The 5,025-nt window shown below is 45.9% G+C and overlaps 1 pseudogene; it reads right to left on the bottom strand.

The window, feature by feature from the left end:
- Positions 1–786: 786 nt before the first annotated feature.
- LOC147792665 ((R)-mandelonitrile lyase-like) lies at positions 787–3,663 on the bottom strand (annotated as a pseudogene).
- Positions 3,664–5,025: the final 1,362 nt, after the last annotated feature.

The raw sequence follows: 5,025 nt of genomic DNA, 5'->3' as shown, positions 1-5,025 counted from the left end.
AATGCTAAAGAAGCTGGGCCATCCATCCCCTTTATCCTCATTGGACTCAAGGACATCGATAAGCTAAACCAATTAGTCAGTAGATTTGATCGATCTAAATCTCCCTAGCTCCCTTCCGAGAAAGAATCCCTTATACAAAAAACATCGAGAAAGATATTATGAGCACCAAGTGGATGCTGCATATCTTTTCTTCTTCTATATTTTGATATATCACACGTTGCCCCCTATCCCTATGCATTAGTTCCAAGAAAGGGGCTGTTCACGTCTTTTTTTTCTCGGTTTTTTATGTAGTTGCAATAAGTTTCCTAATTTTCGTCGAGATGGGGTGTGAAGCATCAGTACCTTTTTTAGAGTAGCCAAAGGGAAGAGCCGGCCGATGGGAGCGAGAAGTTTTGGATTCGTGACTGGAATGTAGGGCAGGGAAAGTCCCGCCAAAATGTCCAAGACTGAGGGGCGGAACGCTTTCCGAAACAGAACCGTTTTTTTAATCAGCTTGAGCTGGACAGGGAAGGGCGAAGAAGACAAAAATACCAAGTAATTTACAGAAAGGGAAAGAGAGGGTTTGTGATCGAGTGCCATTGCTCCCACATCTTTTTTCGGTCCGGCCACGAGCATAAATGTTTTATTGGGTTTCGAACCTTATTGACTCGCCTTATCTTCTTTAACTTGACATCCTGTAAGAAAAATGGTGCAGCAGTTGACTGACAATGCGGATTTCGAATTGGCAAATGAAAGAGAAACCCGAGAGGGTATTTTCATTCTTTTTTCTTAATCGGTTGGAGAGAATCACCAATTTCTTATTTGTTCGGATTTGATTGTGTTCACAAGGGGAAAGGAGAAGAAGAAACCCAAAAATAGAAGCAGAAGAGGAAATACTGGTAAATGGCTAGCAGATTCGCAGCAAAGTCCGCTTATAGTTCCTTTTGGCACAACAGGGTAGGTAGTCAACTCTAACAAACCAACAAAAAGACTGAAGCATTCAGATAACAAGAAAGACACTGACCGTCCAAGCATCAAAAGAGGGGACTGGGCATTGGTCCCTGGTGATACAGTGAATATCGAACCATCAACAACTCGGAAAGCATCAATCCCAATAACCCTGAAATTGCGATCAACTACCTTGCCCACAAGGCATCCACCATGGTAGTGCCATATAGTACTCACTGCGGGCAAAACTCTCCCATCAGCCGATCATTTGATTGATCAATGGGCAATGTAGGCCCCACGTATCTTCAATCTCGGCCCCTAAACAAACCATTCCCTGAATTGGAAATCCTCCATGGAGCGGCTCCTCAGTACATCACCGATCTTGCAGGTGCCATTCACACGCCGCTCCACATACATCACCCGGATTACTAAAGTAGTTGAACCGTACAATTGGGTTAACCCTGACATCTGTAGATGGCAACCGGAGTGAACAGAGAGTGGCCCAGTAATCTTCTCCATCAGGGTAGCCACAGTGAGATAGAGTGGTGAAGTTGGGTTCCGAATGAAAAGAGAGCGAGCCGGGGAGACAAAAGGTATGAGATTGGAAGTTGCTTCAAGGTAAGCCCCTGTCCCTGAATTGGTTATGCCCAGGACTTGTATCAGAGAGTGCTCCAATGGGATTGGGGGCACAATTGAGATGCCATTTCGGGGGTTCTCATAGAGGAACTGTCCGACATAAGGCAAGTGATGAGACAGAGGAATTCCCCACGATGAGAGGGACGGCCTCGGTCCAATGCCACTCAGAAGCAGAAGCTATGGGCTTCCGAGAGCCCCAACACAGAGGTGATCCTCTCCCTTTGCATTGCATGGCCCTCTTTCTTTGGTCGCGAAAAACAACCCCAATTGCCGATATCTTTGATCCACGAAGAAGAGGCTAAAAGAATTCTTTCAACACTTGCATAGCTTGCATAGACTGCACTCTCATATTCAAAGCTTTCGCATAGCTGAGGAGATCAGCAACACTGTGTCTACGACCAGAACTGTCGAATGTCGAACCACCAATCTTGGTACCCACTTAATGATCCAAAGTCAAACCATTTTAGGGATCAACACCGGCTTCCAATAGCCCATCTCTGACTGCCGATTGCCAATTCTTGAGCTCCGGCCTAACCTAAGATAGCCCTCTCAACCCACTCATAGGACTGGTTCACCACTCGGAGGTCCCAATTCACCCCTGACCTGACCTTCCATAGAATTATTGATCGGCTCGACTATAGAACCTGGCATTGATAGCACTACTGCCATCAAGAACTCGGCCTCGGGCATTGGGGACGCCGTCTTCGGAGGTTCAGGCTTGCACCGGGGAGTCGAAAGCACCTCCATGAGAGTGGTGAGGAAGACTGATTGGGTCATCAGATTAGGCTTTACGTACGGAACACCGCCCCTCTCCTTTCCTTTCTAGTCTCGCTTCTTCGCCCCTTCACCTCTACAACTCGGTTTCATGTCTTTGACCCTCTCCTCCCTTTTCTTTTCTCGCCTCGCTTCTTCGCCCCTTTCAAGCACCAGAACCCGCTCATACTCAGATGGCGTTGCTGTCGGCAGCCGGCGGCCTCCTCTAGTCCTCTAATGGGAAATCAATCAATCCGTGGCGTTGAAGACAAAACCCAAATAACTCGGACCTATAAACAGAAGAAAGATTGATCAAAACCAGTTCAGTTAAAGGATTGAAAGAAAAAAGACATTAAAGAAGAAGAGAAAGAATCAGAGGGTGAAAGAATGATTACTTTGTTGAGACTGTTCTCTGGCCAAGGAAATGAGAGTGAAGATCCTAAAGAGAGGGGTAGAAAATGAACTCAATCAAAGAAAAAGATGCCTGAGGACTGACAATGGTGGAGAATACACGTTGCAAGAGTTTGATGATTCAAGTACGTCATTCGTTTAGCTGCTCAGAAAACACACTCCACAGCAAAATAGAGTTGCAGAAAGAAGGGCGAAACTTGTCGAAGCATGATGCGCATGCGAAGAACGTACAACCGCTGTTTTGAAAAAGGAAACCCCAAGCAAAATTAGTTTTTCCTTACCAACATTGAAAAGTTTTTGGCTGCGTCTGCTATGTGTTCTGAGCAGTTACGGACGAAGCTAGAAAAGAAGGTGGGCTAGTTGGTGCATCTTTGTCGGCTATGATCCGCGTAGGTTGACGTGCATTGATCCGACTACAAAATCTATATCTCCACATCTCGTTTTCGATGAGGCATCATCATGGTGGTCCTCCAAAAATGTAGTACTGCCATATTCCGGGATGCTAGACTTCCGTATGCGGGCACAAGCACCTGAGCAACAAGAGCCTGATATTGTGAGTCACTCTGGACCTGAGTCAAAAAGCTACACGAAGCCCTCCTGTCAGAGAAAAAAAAGCCCAAGGCCCGTGACCCATTAACAAAGAGTGATGCATGTTTAGAAGAGAGCAACAAGATATTCAAGAGGATCCCTGCTGAAGGCACTGTGTTTGATAGCCGACTTAGAAGATCGACAAGGATCAGGAAGCCCAATCAATCCCAAGTATACAGAAGCCAGCTATGCGGACACTCTGACACTTGAACAGTCTTGTGCCTCTCTAGAAAAAAGAAGAGCCAAGCTCATTTGAAGAAGCGGCTGGCCTGAAAGAGTGGGGCGATGAAAGAGGAGATTTCTGCCTGAACACCTTAAATCAGAATGAGACATGGGAACTTGTCCCATTACCAGAAAGAGTGAAGCCAATCGAATTGTCTCGTTCCGTGTAGTCAAGGTATGACAGGTGAAGCGCAAGAGTGACGACTCTATTTTTATCTCGTTGGCGCGATTGGTTGCTCGGGGCTTCTCACATCTCACAATGGATGGGGTGGGATTGATTATGAAGAAAGATTTGCTCCTGTGGAGAAGTTGACATCTATTAGAATTGTCACTGCTATGGTCGCTCATTTGGATTTTGAATGAGATCAGATGGGGATGTCAAAACAAACAGCATTTTGAAATGTGAACTCGAGGATTTATATATATGGTAATGGTACAACCTCCAGGCCAGGTTTTTAGGTTCTTGGGCATGAAGATCAGGTTTGCAAGCTAAGAAAGTCTTTCTTTATATGACTTGAAACAGTGGTATGGTACATTAAGTTTCATCAAGCTATTAGCAATATGAGATTTCGTTCGACGATCATTGTATTGAAACTCCAATAATGGATGGTGAGATTAGAATATTGTCAAACTATGTTTATGATATCCTTATTGCCGGAAATTCCTTGTTTGCCATAAATCCAACTCTAAATTGGGGCTGGGTGATACAACTGATTCTGTGTTTGGAAATAGCGAGTGGCTGTGTTATCTGCCCGGACAACAAGTCAAGGTAAGCTTCCCTCCCTCCTGCCCGCTAACTGGCCACGTTACTGAAAACCTAGGAACTGCTGATTGATTTTGAGCCACAACTCTTTCTTATAGTTGGCAAGGCTTTTTCGGGGACTAGCCCGCTTCCCATTACTCAACGAAGGCTTCCCATTGTCTGGTTCTTTCCGGAATGTGGGATCGTTTTAGATCGTACTCGAGCAGCCCACTCCCAACCTTCACTCAGTCGTCAGGCTGCATTTGAACTATAGTGGCTGAAATCTGAGTACGGGTCCCGGCTGAATCGGGGAGGGGTAGAAGCAATGGATTGAGTGTATGGATTCTTCTCGTCCTGGGGATCATCTCTCCTAGTCTTGATCTAGCCGGTCCCCTCAGATTGATCTCGAGCTACTTACTCCCTCTCCTCTTCTCGTAGAGCTACTTCCTCTCGCTGCTTCGTTCCTCTCCGTCAATTCATTCATTTAGGGCGAGAGCGAAAGCCTAGTCTTTCATCTGTATCCGAAGGGGACAGACTTGCCGGCAGCCAACTAAACTCCTTGTCCGGGTCAGATAGGCTGCCTGATGACCTCCATCTGTTTTTTATACGTACATGGATGGAATGGATGCATTTTCTGCCTCTGATTGGTCCTTCTCAAGCACCCAACTCCTAATATCAATATCTTAGGGCTAGGCAATACGGGGAACCTCTTAGTACGGGGCAAGGGGAATGCATGCTATTTCCAT

This window comes from Cucurbita pepo, chromosome 5, assembly GCF_057944985.1.
Source record: "Cucurbita pepo subsp. pepo isolate OVF chromosome 5, ASM5794498v1, whole genome shotgun sequence".
Taxonomy (NCBI): Eukaryota; Viridiplantae; Streptophyta; class Magnoliopsida; order Cucurbitales; family Cucurbitaceae; genus Cucurbita; species Cucurbita pepo.
This window is presented reverse-complemented; position numbering and strand designations above follow the sequence as displayed.